Source organism: Perna viridis, chromosome 5 (assembly GCF_037379345.1).
Source record: "Perna viridis isolate PV_CMFRI_1.1 ecotype Kerala chromosome 5, ASM3737934v1, whole genome shotgun sequence".
Lineage (NCBI taxonomy): Eukaryota > Metazoa > Mollusca > Bivalvia > Mytilida > Mytilidae > Perna > Perna viridis.
The window spans coordinates 11,115,598-11,130,099 of record NC_142449.1 but is presented as its reverse complement, the minus strand read 5'-3'; the positions used below and the strand labels follow the sequence as shown (position 1 = coordinate 11,130,099).

Below are 14,502 nucleotides of genomic sequence, written 5' to 3'. Positions count from 1 at the left end.
AAAAAAAAATAGTAGCAAGATGTACATAAACCTTTTTTGCATAACTGTTTGGGGAACTTTGGTACATGAAAATCTTTGTTACAGGATGGCCGAGTAATTACAAAGCTAATTTGATAGAAACTGAACCCATTCAGTTCCATGAAGCTGACATATTCTATATGAAAACAAGATCTAGATAAATTTTCAAAAGTATACAAACTGTTCTTTAGGAACGTTGCTATAGCTGTGGCTTCGGGGATGGTAGCTGGGTTTGCAAGATTTCCTCCAAGCGAATTACACAATATCTATAACATAAAAAGGTATATTGAAATTAGTATTCCTATACGACTCAATATATTTTGCTCATTTTATGTTTTCTTATAGTGTATCAACATCTTTATCAGTATCAAATGTGCAACCTCGCATCGATTCTAGAGAAGGGGTGTAAGTTAGATATATAAAGTCTAACGGAAGCTACCAACCAGTAAACTTAATAGGAATCGGATCAGCACAAACACAACAAAGTATATAAGTCTAACGGATTGCACCGATACCGATAGAGTTGTTATAAACCAGCATAATTTTCAGTCAACTTATGACCTTCATCAGTGCTAAGCATAAACTGAGTATATGGTCATAGGTTGGGAATTTTGCAATGCAAACTTAGTCGTTTCCCCAGTGTGATTCGAACCCATTCTCTTCTATGACATCAATGGCAACTCCGATTGCAGTAAATCAAACGCTCTAGACCAATTGGCCAACTAGGCTATATAAAATATAGCTTTTGTTAGACAGATAATACCTCCTCGTACAAAATCTAGAGCGTGACATTTGCACATGATGAAACTGGATTAGATAACCTCTGGTGATATCGGGTAAAACAGTAAGGTTATGCAACGGTATACAAATACCGTCGTTCCAAGTATATAATACTTATAAGAACATTTACAATCACCACTGTGACGTAAACGAAAATGTCAAGACGACGTATATAAACTGTCACGCAGAAATATTTAGCACACGATGTTAGTTTTAGATTCTGTTTAACTTTGAAAAGCATTTTGGGTATTAAATTAAAAGATAGCAGTGATAGTAAGCATCGAGCAGTCTCTTATAGTATCATAGAAAGTTAAAATGTTCAAAAAACGTCACATATGAACACCCTAAGATAAAATGTGATGAAAGTACCCTTAAACCACATTCGTCATTATTTTGTTGCTATAGAAACCAGTATTTCGTAAATATGTAATTTTCTCTATTTGAGCAAATGTGAAATCAGCAGTTTGAAGTTGTGTTACATTACAATACATATTAACTCTTTTTTTATTAAAACTTTTTAGTACACTAGGACTAGGACTGTAATAGTCATATTTATGAGCCATTTTGAAATTCAAAGTAATAAAAAAATAAGCGATTCCCATGTAAGTTTTTTTTATATAAAAAAAAAAACAAAAAACAAAGCCTCCGACTTCCTAAAACATTGAAGTAGACACTAGGAAAGTTGTTCTTTATAATGCGAAAATTAAAAAAAAATAATCAATCTGAGACGTTCGTTTAGTGCGTATTAAATTTCAAAACAGTGTATTTTCGTATGATTACCCCGATTTATTGTCAGACGTTTTCTGACGTTCCTATAATTTTGTATGGCTTGTGGGGTTAATTTCAAGAAAGTGAAATCGAATATTTTGACCTTATTTTGCTTTCAACACCCGAAATGTCGTTTCCAAGGAAGGTAATGACATCAACGTCCCAGATTTCAAATTGAGAAAGGGTGTGTTCCAATATTTGAAAGCTGGCTGAAATTAGCGCCACAATAGTAGTTTCTTTTTGTTGTTGTGAAAGAGTAATCAAGGGAACCAATGTTATACGGTAATCAAAAGAATGAAATTCAAGGACAAAGACCAGACATTAAAAACAGACATACACAACAAAGAACTTACAGTAACTAAAATCATACATACAAAGTAACAAAAGCAAATGAGCAACTCGGACTCCACTAAAACCGGGAGCATGGACCAGGTGCACCGGTAGGGTAAGCGCCCTCTGCTTTTCTAGAAACCTCTGCCGAGTTTCTCATAAAAAGTTAAGTCCGTGGTAGACAAACGAGGAAAGGAAAACTATGACCCGTTGAATAAATCAGTTTTCATGGTGCAGATGGATACACCATAGAACTTCTGTAGTGATGACTTCAATCATGTAGCAACATAACCCTGTTCCATAAGCCTATTTGTTAGAGTTCTGGTGCAATACAAAAAGTCTGCGTAGTTTCGGCAAGCTCTGGCATAACGTATGAGGTGTGATATGAACACTCCATCCGCAGGTGCTGAAGGAATGTTGCCACAGATGAAAGGAAAGTTGACAGTTCTGAGTGAAAAGTCATCACGTTTGTCGTAAAATTTGGTCAATAGTTTTCCTTTACCATCGATTTCTAAGTGTAGGTCAAGATAAGAGGCTGACTTCAGTGTCTGTAGTATCCTTTATCGTAAGTTCTTTTGGGTAGATGCGATGTATAAAATCTCCGAAATTAAGATTGTTTAAAGATAATACATCATCTATATAGCGGAAACTGAGAATGAAGGATCTAGCCAAACGATATTCTTTCTTCTTGATCAGATCAGCTATAAAGTCAGCAGATAAGGATGATATTGGAAATACTTTCGAATGTGGACTTATGGCATTAAACAAGTGATTGAAGGTACTGTAAACACGGTTTTATACTATGACATTACTAAACATATAGGAATCAAGTGATCTTCTACTAGTTTGTGAAAAGTTTAGTTACGAAACCTAAAAACAAACAACACCGTGCGGCATGAGAAAAAACACACGTCCGGTTTTGTCAATTTGATTTCTGCTTAACCAAAGAAATGAGTGAAATAAATTGACATTTAACATTTTTAGAAACTGTCTTAAAGCTTGTATATTTTTTTTCTATTAATATGTGAAAGTACTTTTTAAAATAAAATAATCAACTTCCTTCTTTGGATCCGCCTATGATAAAGACCCATGAACAGAATGAAAATATTTTTAAATCTTGACATATGATAAAAATATTTTACCAATTACAAATTTCTCATATTACTAAAAGTAAAGACAAGTTTTGTGGCAGGTACTTAACTAGATACATTTTTGCATGTATGTAGTCTTAATTTTTCAACACACTTTCCTTACTACCCGATGTACGTATATATACATGTTGACTTTGTCAATGTATACATATTAAATTATTTTCAGGTTATGAATATCCTTTAGGAAGGATGTTCGTATCTGGACCCATTTTTTTCAAAACATGAAAATTTTTGTTCACGTTCAAAAAGCTTAAACATAGAAAGATTAGAAAGACTAGTGACGACCAAAACGACCATGTAAACTGCAAACCAATAAATTGTGCATGTCATAATTTAGTATATATATGAGATTAGGGATGTTTTAATATAAATAAGCATTTATATAGTCGTTTTTTGCATCAAATTGATTGATTGATTGTTGGGGTTCAATATTTCAATATTTCAGCTATATTCAGGAGATGAACATGAAGTTGATGATAAAATGAACATGAAATGATAATGAAATGAAAAATGGGATGGGACACAAGGATAATGGTGTCGACAAATTTTGATTGCCACAGGAAATAGGGAGAGGTGGGAAGGGTCGGGCAATTTAGCCTCCTGTGGCAGAGCCCTATGGTTCCTATTGCAGGAGAATACCACAGTAGGGTTCTTTAACGTGCGAGGAACGTGACATCTTTCCTAACACTGTGCACCACTATGGTTTGCGGACAGACAGGTTTTCGGTATTATAGCCTGACAACCCCAGCATGTAACACGCCAGGGGTACCCCATTCCACCACCTGGGGCACACAACCCAGTTGTTCTGTGGGCAGAGCGCCCTAGCCCCCCGGCTAGGGTTCTGAGCACTATTTAGTCGCCTTTTACGATAAGCTTAGCGCTGCTACAGGCCTATTCTTTTGACACCCGGATCTGCACGGGTGTGTTGCATCAGAAGTATAACTTTTAAAATGTTCAGACAGCTATTTTATAACATGTAAATGAACATCGCTGAAAGTGTAATCAAGGGTACCAAAATTATAACAGAAATGATGAAAATGTAATACAGAGACAACTGACTGCAGAATCAATATGATTTCCATTTGTTTTTTTATATTTGCTATTACTAAAGTAAACCCTCAGATACTTATTAACTGATCATGTTCTGAATCAAAATTAGTATTTTCACTAATGTTGCTGTGGAGATAACGGTTGCTAAGGATATACCATTTATTGCTAATCATTTTCACTAAATATCATTAAAATATTACAAGCTCTAACATATCATTTCTGGATTGATAATCACTACAATTTGTTGCATTATTTGAACAAAAATGTATGAGAAATGATGGTTATGGTTCGGCTAGGAACATAGATCAGACATGGAAAACAGACACACACAACACAGAACATACAATAACCACATTATTAGATTCAAAGTAACAATAGTAAATGAGCAACTTATTAAAAAGACAATTTTCTACATAAAAAATACAAATAATGACATTTTCAAAAGGAAATTGTTTTTTTTTTAAAGGAGGTGATTATATGTAGTTCACTGCAAATTTTATTTGTCATTATTGTGGGAGCTCTTCCATAGAGCATTACCATATAGACATACAGCATGTACGGCTATGATCAAAATAAAATACTGATGCAAGGATGCATATACTTATATAGTCAAGTCTAAGAGATATCAAACCTCTTGAATCGATGCGAGGCTACATATTTGCAAAGCAAAATGATTGTACAATTACACAGACAATTGCATCAGTCATATTATGGAGAAATAATACAAAAAAGTGTCCGGGGTAGACGAAAGAGGGAAGGAAAACTATGACACGTTTATCAAATCAGTTGTCATGGTGCAGATGGATACACTGTACGATCCACGAGTTCATGATGACGACCATAAAACTTCTGTAGTGATGACTTCAATATTGTAGTAACATAACCCTGTTCCAGTAGCCTAGTTTTCCCTTATGAACTTTACTTAACTATATATAAAATGTATTACTATAAAGTCGAAAACAGTATATTTCTTTTTCTTGTAGCCTTTGAAATTAAAGATAAGGAGATCAATACAAGCACCTATCACTAATAATGGACAGATGCACTCCGATACCTCGATTTTAAAATCATGTCATTATGAGAGGACAGCTCTACGTCATATTTGATTTAACATTTTTTGTATTCTTTAAGGAAAGTTCTTCCTTTAACAGACATGTGGTAATCGTTAATTGTAATTATAACTTTGCAGGTACTAAATTGTAATCTGCAACTATCAGAAATATAATTAGTTGTGATTTCGATCAATAAATAACAGAACGGAAATGGACAGTTATCTTACTTTCTGATTATTTTTGACAAGTTTTAAAACATGTCGATTTAATATTTACCTAAAAAATGCTCATGTTTCTACAGAATGTTTCATTAAAAGTATGACAATAATATTTGAAATTATGGTATACTATTAGTTCCTATCTTAAGGAAAGGTATAAAGTAAAATAAAACAAATGTAATTTAATTAATTACATTGCAATTAATGATAAATTTAATTATAATTTTAACCACGAAATGTAGAAGAAATTGAAATTTAATTAATTACATTTGAATTTGATATAACCACATGCATGTCCTTTACAAGGGAGACACTTTACTCTCATAGAAACATGATACACTGCGAATATACAAAAACTCATCAAAGTGATTACTGGAAGACGTATTTCTTACCGATAGGTCAAATATTTAATATGTCAAAGCACTTTTTTTCTAGTTCTAATTTAACCTTACACATGTTGACATAAACTTAAAATATTCCTTTCATCCAATTCAAATTAACTTTTAACAATTCTAACTTCGGGGATTTGATATATCGCATCTACCCCACAGTACTTGAAATAAAAGATACTACAGACACTGTGAAGTCAGCCTCATATCTTGACCTACACTTAGAAATCGATGGTAAATGAAAATTATTGACCAAACTTAACGACAAACGTGATGACACCCATTCAGAATTGTCAACTCTCCTTTCATCTGTGGCAACATCCCTTCAGCACCTGCGGATGGAGTGTTCATATCACAACTCATACGTTATGCCAGAGCTTGCCGAAACTATGCAGACTTTTTGTATCACGCTAGAACTCTAACAAATAGGCTTCTAGAACAGGATTATGTTGCTACAAAATACAAGTCATCACTACAGAAGTTTTATGGTCGTCATCATGAACTCGTGGATCGTTATAGTGTATCCATATGCACCATGAAAACTGATTTATTCAATGGGTCAAAGTTTTCCTTCCCTGGTTTGTCTACCCCGGACTTCACCTTTTATGAACAACTCGGCGGGTGTTTCTAGAAAAGCAGAGGACGCTTACCCTACCGGTGCACCTGGTCCATGCTCCCGGTTTTAGTTGCGTCCGAGTTGCTCATTTTCTTTTGATACTTTGTATGTATGATTTCAGTTACTTTATGTTCTTTGTTGTGTATATCTGTTTTCCATGTCTGGTATTTGTCCTTGGATTACATTCTTTTGATTACCACTATAACCTTGGTTCCCTTGATTGCTCTTTAATATGTCATCAGTTCCTTCTTAACAAAATAATTGCATATCTTGGCTGTCTGATATATTTTTTGAAACATCATAGATAATTGATATAACTATAATATGCAGAGGCTGTGAGAAAAGCCGAATGACAAAAAAGAAACGATGAATGAACTATGTATTTTTTTGCGTAGTGCCGAGATCTATTTTCAAATGTACATCTGTGCATACGATTTCTATTACTTTTTTCTATTTTTATATTTAGAAAAAGGAGAAGTAACTGAGGAAAGAAAAGAAAAAGCACTTGACAACTTAACAAAACACTACATTCTCTCTCAGTAAATTAAGGGTCTTAAATTTCCCATCAATGTATATGGTCGTTCCCTTTACCAGACTCGTACCGCTTTGACATGAAACATATAGTTAAACCATATGTCACGCACACATTTAAAGCAAACGATGTTAGAGTTTTTTCAGAGTCTTTTAACTTGTAGTTTGTACTTTGGGAGTCATTTTAGGGTATTTTATATATAGAGATACAGAGATAATTAAAACTCTGGTACTGGTAGACATAACGACACTTACTTGATTTGAAAAAAACGATTGCGCAGTCTTTGAAAAGAAGTAGCATTTGTTTGGAACATTCATTCCTCCAGTTGAAAGTTGCATAAACATAGGCGGACAATTAGGTATCGGTGAACATGGTGCTATAAATAAAATTAATAAATTATATCTATTTTGTTTAAATGATTGTATGGTTCTTACTACCAACATTTGTATTGAGAAACGTTATTGACAACATTACACAATACGTGCTTGTAATTTGTCTAGTGAGATTCATATAGGGTATCTGCTTTTACTTCATCATTGTAAAATTAAGCACGAAACTAAGTTCAACTTTAAACAGATTATCATGCATAAAACTTGAGATGCTAATAAATAAATCCGTTATTTAAGAAGAAATTTCAAGTTCACTTGAACAGTGATAAAGTCAATATTTGTTTGATACTAATTCATTATTCTCTCTTATTTCACAAATTTGATACATCTATCATTTTATGTTTTGATTAATTCCAAAACTGCAACGGATATTAACTTTGAGCCTAAGTGGTGTGAGGGCATGTTTGTTCCTATTTTTTTTTCATTTGTTGGTTGAATAAAGTGAAGCTCTGTCCAGTGTATCAAATGTAATATAAAATGCCAATATTAAAGTTAAAATATTTTGATCATTTTTTTTGTTACTTTGTATGTACGATTTTAGTTACTTTATGTTTTTTGTTGTGTATGTTTGTTTTCAATGTCTGGTCTTTGTCCCTGGATTACATGCTTTTGATTACCGTTATAACATTGGTTTCCTTGATTACTCTTTGAAAAAGTAAGTTTCAACAGAATTTGGGGTTAGAATGTAAAAGACGCCGATCATTGTAAAAACTTCTTTCTTATATTTCTGATATCTTTCGTTGATTCTCTTTTTGTTTTTAATATTCAGATTTCTCATTTGTCTCCACGTATCATGCTTAATTTTCCATTTTGAAATAACGACAATGGAATATTAGTGCGAAATATGTGACTTTTCTATAAACACACCCAATTTTGATAATGCCATGTTCATCTTCCCTAGCTATATACAATGATTTAACTGTAACAATTAACCACTGTAAAATCAACAAATTAAACAAGACTCGAACATTAACATTAATCAAATATGTGGTCAAATCAAATGCTTTAATATATCATGCAAAAAGGCAGTATTAATACAGAACCAGTATCTCACTGAAATAAAATAAAAGTAAGACATAGTAAACCAGTACTACATTTAGATCCACAATATATCGGTAGTAGATATGATACTGTTTACATACAGGGAATATCATAAAACGATTCTGTGTCAATTCATAGTCAACGTAATATTACTGAGAACCAAAACATTAAAGTTAAAAATAAAGTAACATGTTCACTTCCACTCAAAGATTAATAAAATTTAGAAGGTGAATACAATGTAAGTATCTCCTTACAATCTGTCTAAAATAATGTAGCTCATTTAATGAATTTCATAAAAAAAAAAAACATTCCAGCGATTTATCCAGGGAACCAAGGTTATAGTGGTAATCAAAAGAATATATGTCTTTTTATATAAAAGTAAACCTTTAAATAACATATCAAAATGAAACATATTCTTTTTGGATGTGAGTTAATAACCTTTAAAACAAAACAAAAATATTAACTTAATGTTCCGCACTTTCTAGGAGGGAAAATGAAATTATTTTTTAAAAAGAAAAATCCTTATACATTGTAAATACATTGATTTTAATATAATGGGGAACGAAGGTTTTTTTCTTCTTTTTTGTTATAATTCTTCTTCGTCAACCTACTGACTGGATATCTCAAACGAATCGGCTGAATGGCTTGACACAAAAATACACACTATATATTTAATTTCAAACATAAAAAGGGCCATTGCTGTATTTCGGAAATATGTGTCCAGGAATTTGAAAATAGGTAAGGTGATAGCATTAAGCTCTATAAAATAATGCAAAATATGTCAATCGATATGTTTTGTGTTGCAAAAGAAAGGGAAAAAATCTATATGTTTTTATAACAGAAAAAAAGACGACTTGAGATAGCATTATCAAATATAAATTATCATATATATTGAGTTCTCCAAGAGTGAATTATTCGGGATAGTCTTAAGGTCACTTAGAAAGAGTAAAATTCCTCAGGATTTATTTAAAAGAGAAATCAAGAGAACCAGAACTTTGCATTTAGACTTAAAATAGAATGCTGAATTCAAAAGCTTGTGTTCTGGTATTATTCGTGAAAAGTGTGAGGTCTTATGTGAGTCCCTAAAATTGCTATTTTTTATGTCTCATACTTAATTGTCTGCAGAATTTCCTTTGAACACATTAACCGATAAAAATGTGGCGTGTAATTTACAATTCACGTACAGATGTGCAGTAGACTTCCAGATTTCCATAATAGACCACCATTTTATTGTGGCCAGCATTCAAACATGAAACAAAACGGGCAAAGTGGAACTCTTAGCTTTAAAAAGACGCTTTAATTACCATATAGCTAGAAATTCTAGCGGCAATCTAATTTTACGTTGTTTTCGTGGTTACTAAGAGATCTAAAATCGTAAAATACAAATTCCTAACGACATACTTTAAATACTAGTATACCCTCAGGCTATGCCAGTATATCTGTATATCTTCGTCGTTCCGAATTTGTTGTTTGCCATTATTGTGCTGTCTAATGTGCCGATTTTTTTTCAATTTGTCCAAGCAGACAGACGAATTTGTGCATAAAGTATTTTTTATGCTTCCACGATTAAATAATACGATTTTTCTCTTTTACTTGTCGATCAAACATTTACGTTTCCTATTGTCAGAAAATAAGCAACAACACTTAAAGCATCAACACCGAAAACGTCACAGTAAATGAAGAGATTTTGTATATATGCTAAAAATATATATATTGTATCAATTAGAGAAATAGTGAACATTGTTTTCATCATTATAAATGATTTTTTATTATCTGCTAATTAAATGACAAAGGGCTCAAGGGCAGCTTGGCTACTCTTACACGCTCTATTGCTCATATAGGTGAAATTGTTTTTTGGGAAATATGTTTTGTACATGCATCTGTGTACTTATGCTTGATTAGGTATAAATACATTGAAATTCAAACTTATGTATGTTGCTTTTCCACTAAGAAACAACAAATTTATTTTTTGCGGCACGTAAGGTACTGCAAAAAATCAATTCAACGAAAACTTTGGGCAATGAAAATTATTCATATGAAATGCCAATAAAACTCGGGAAAATCGGAAAACATATTCGTAGCGACTTTCATTTTTTTAATGATTAATGTGTAGGCCAAATTTTGGTAATCAACGGACCCAAGATTCATACAGAAATCAAAAGAATATAATCCAAGAATAAAGACCAGAGAGGGAAAACAGATATACACAAAAATACATGAAATAGCTAAAATAACACGAGCATAGAAACAAAAGCATAAAAGCATTTCGGAACTGGGGCCATGGACAGTGTGCCCCTGGAGGGCAAGCGTCCACTGCTTTTCACGAAACACCTGCAAAGTTGTCTGTTCTTAGTGTGCAGATAGATACATTGTTATGATCCAGGATTTCTCGTCGACGATCATGAAACTGCAATGATGACTTCAATATTGTAGGAACATGACCCTGTTCCAGATCCTGAAGTGTAAGAAGTCGAGCACGGTACAGAAAATCCGCGTAGTTACGGCTGGTTTTGACATATACTAAACGTTGTAAAATGAAAACTCCATACGCTGTTCCTTATGTGTTGTTGCCGCAGATGAAAGAAAAGTTAAAAATAAAGGACTTATGAGTCATAGCGTTTTAAGTGTAATTTTCTCATGAGTTTTCCCGTCGACCTGCGAGTGAAAGTCAATATATGAGGCTGACATCAAATTTTCTGTAGTGTCAGTTTACATATTATTGATAGAAGGATTTTCTATGCTATATTTACCGATATCTCAAAATCAAATCTCCAAAATGAACGTACTTTGTAGTTCTTATCTCAAGTTCTTTAGGTTAGATTGATGTTTTAAATTCCCGAAACTAAGACAGTTTACGTCATATTTATAGCAGAAACTGAGATCAAAGGACATAGGTAAACATCGATTGAACCTTAGAGACTCGTCATAAAGTAGCACTCTCTTATTTTAACACACTTGTTCACAGTAGTTTACATATAATTCATAGAAAGATTAGTCACAAATCAAATCCTTGCTATATTTCCCTCATCAGCAAATCTCCGTAGGGACGTACTTCACTAATTCCCCTTTTTTCTATTCCCCCATTTAGATGCCAATTTGAATTTGAATTTTTCTGATGGCGTATGTACTTGTTTAGTTGTAGTATATTGACCTATCTAGTTATTAAATTTTCGGTCTTATTTCTTTCAAAATGGTCGCTATAAGGGACTAATGCCCAGGGATTTGGAATGGTGTTAAGCACACGGGCGTTTTATTTTGTATATGTTTTTTTTTGCTTTAGGTCTCAATTTCAAAATAAATTTTAGGCTGAAGCCATATTTAACTTAACCTGATGAAAACTTAAATTTAAAAGGTAAGGACTTACAATAGTTCTATACACAATGACGTTTTTTGTTTTGTCTTATTACCGGCTCAATGACTTCTCATCGAACACATTGAAAAATAAATAATGGCAATTGGTCACAAACTTAAATCAAGAAAAAAAAACTAAAATAAAATCATTGAGGTAATGGAACTGGGCTCATGTGGCAATGGGAATGTTTTTGGAACTTTTCTATTTGGTGCCCAACACAATTATAATTAATAAGAGGTGCTAAGGTGTAGATCAAAATAGTTTCATAGTTGCCATAGGGGTCAAAATGTCCTTCTGAAATAGCAATGCAGGCATTTAGCTAAAAATTAAAAAAAAAATTCATTTTCCTCACTTCGGTACCGGGACTGTATAAGAAGCACTTGATGTAATAAAAGCTGCATAAGGGAATAATTGGCTACGAAAATTAACATTGTTGGTGTTTTGTAATGGGTCGTTTGTCTTCATTTTACTTAAGTACTGAAATAAATTCAGGAAATTAAATCACAAATTTTACCATAAATTACAATTTTGAAATTGAAAAAATGATTATCAGTAAATATATTTAACATATACTCTTATATAAATTTTACTTACTTGGAGTTGTGCATATCGTAGGAGATGGTGTTGTACAGATAGGACAAGGACTCGCTCCTACTGCTGCCGGGGGCGGGATGGCGGCAAATAAGCCAAAGAGCAAAGCTGCGGATAAATATAAATAACTATTGTATCCATAAAAAATGACTTGAGAACAAACTATTGAACCAGAAAGACAATATATATTCAAATAGTTATTGATTTAAAAAATAGTTTATTGCTGATCATGAGAAGATGTTAAAAATTTGCCGTTGTTTCTTATTTCCTAGTTTTTCCCTTGATATTGACACTTGGCATATGAACTCTCCTTTGTAACTTGTCCTCTTGACCTTTGTCTAGAGTTCATTAGTTCGGTGATTCTGCTATTACCCTTAACACGTCATCACTTATACATTCGTTTAACATGTGGATTTAAACTGGTATAGTACAAGAAAGGTTGCAAAACACAACTTATTGAGCTGTTTTAAAAAAAATGAGAAAAATTTGAAAATAAATGTACTCTTATCTCTGAATAAATCTGTTTTGAAGAATAAAGATCGTCTTCATGAATATTGATAACGAAATTCCAATGCAATTACGATGCACAATTAAACGATGGAATTACTATTAGAACGTATGAAATACAGAAAGTTGGGTCAAAATGTTTTGCATTAGGCCTCCGTCAGGCCAAAGAAGTACAAATAGAGAAAACTGACACAACAATGTCTAAATTGATTTTGAACATTGTGGAGAAGGCGCTTCTATTTGAAAGATAAAAACATAAATTGCAAGGATAAATTAAGAAAAAAAACAAATGAGAACCGTGCTCCGGCAACTTATCATTCTACGTAATATCGTCCAACAAAATTCTACCCAAACATTCTTTGGAAGCTGACAGCTGTGATCTTTAACTCGGCAAATTGAAAAAAAAAATAATTAAAGGATGAGAGAATTTATTTTACTTACTAAACGGAGTAAACTGCAAGCTTGAGGCGGAAAGGTATTTTTTTTCAAATTAAGATACCTTCATTTAATTATTCTGTCTCGCTTGCTATGAGTTGTGTAATTATTGTTTGAAGTTGACTGTGTAGTATTTTGTCAACATTAAAAATCATCTTTCTGAAATCTAGCTTTGTTCTATTCAAGCGAGTTTATTACATATTATATCACTTCCAAACACTATTCGAAAATCGAAATATCACTAGTTATAACAAAATAACGCCATAAAGTAAAATTTGATGTAAGTACCTAAAGCGGCTAAGGCAGCACCTATGCCACCCCCAGCCGCTCCTATAGGGGCAGCATCATCTGTCGGAAGTAAAAAAGTCGGCGTATCTGCCATCCTGAAACACAGAGTTACACTGAAGGAATTTACCCACTTTAACTTATCATTCTGTATCTACAAAAGCATGAAATAGTCATTTTGATTCTATTTGTATGATATCTCTATATATAATGGATATGTCCTGTATAGAAAAAAGTGCACAATCTGTATACATCATAATGTAGAATTATATTATATTTCATCTGTGGCAACAACCCTTCAGCACCTGCATATGGAGTGTTCATATCACAACTCTTGCGTTATGCCAGAGCTTGCCGAAACTTTTTGTATCGCGCTAAAACTCTGACAAATAGGCTTCTGGTACAGGGTTATGTTGCTACAAGATTGAAGTCATCACTACAGGAGTTTTATGGTCGTCATCATAAACTCGTTGATGTTTATGGTGTATCCATCTGCACCATGAAAACTGATTTATTCAACGGGTCATAGTTTTCCTTTCCTGGTTTGTCTACCCCGGACTTCACTTTTTATGAGCAACTCGGCGGGTGATTCTAGAATAGCTGAGGACGCTTACCCTACCGGTGCACCTGGTCCATGCTCCCAGTTTTTAGTGGAGTCCGAGTTGCTCATTTGTATTTGTTACTTTGTATGTACGATTTTAGTTACTTTATTATCTTTGTTGTGTATATCTGTTTTCCATGTCTGTTCTTTGTCCCTGGATTACATTCTTTTGATTACCGCTATAACCTTGGTTCCCTTTATTACTTTTATTAAAAAAATTACCTTTCGGAAGGTTAAGGTTATTCGTATTTATAGTATTCATAATATCTGGCAGTTAGTGAACGAGGAATGTTTGTACATAATTAATAGGCGGAAGCGACGTTTGTTTCCAATGATATATTAACAATGGCATACTTACGGTGCAACTCAGTCATTAACGTTTCAGAAGATATACACA

At 33.1% G+C, this 14,502-nt stretch overlaps 1 long non-coding RNA gene across 1 annotated transcript; it reads right to left on the bottom strand.

The window, feature by feature from the left end:
* Positions 1–7,248: 7,248 nt before the first annotated feature.
* On the bottom strand, positions 7,249–13,604 carry LOC148616012 (uncharacterized). Its single transcript, XR_015921896.1, has 3 exons — positions 13,508–13,604; positions 12,281–12,385; positions 7,249–7,280 (listed from the first exon to the last, which is right to left on the bottom strand). It is a non-coding gene; the product is annotated as an uncharacterized LOC148616012 (long non-coding RNA).
* Positions 13,605–14,502: the final 898 nt, after the last annotated feature.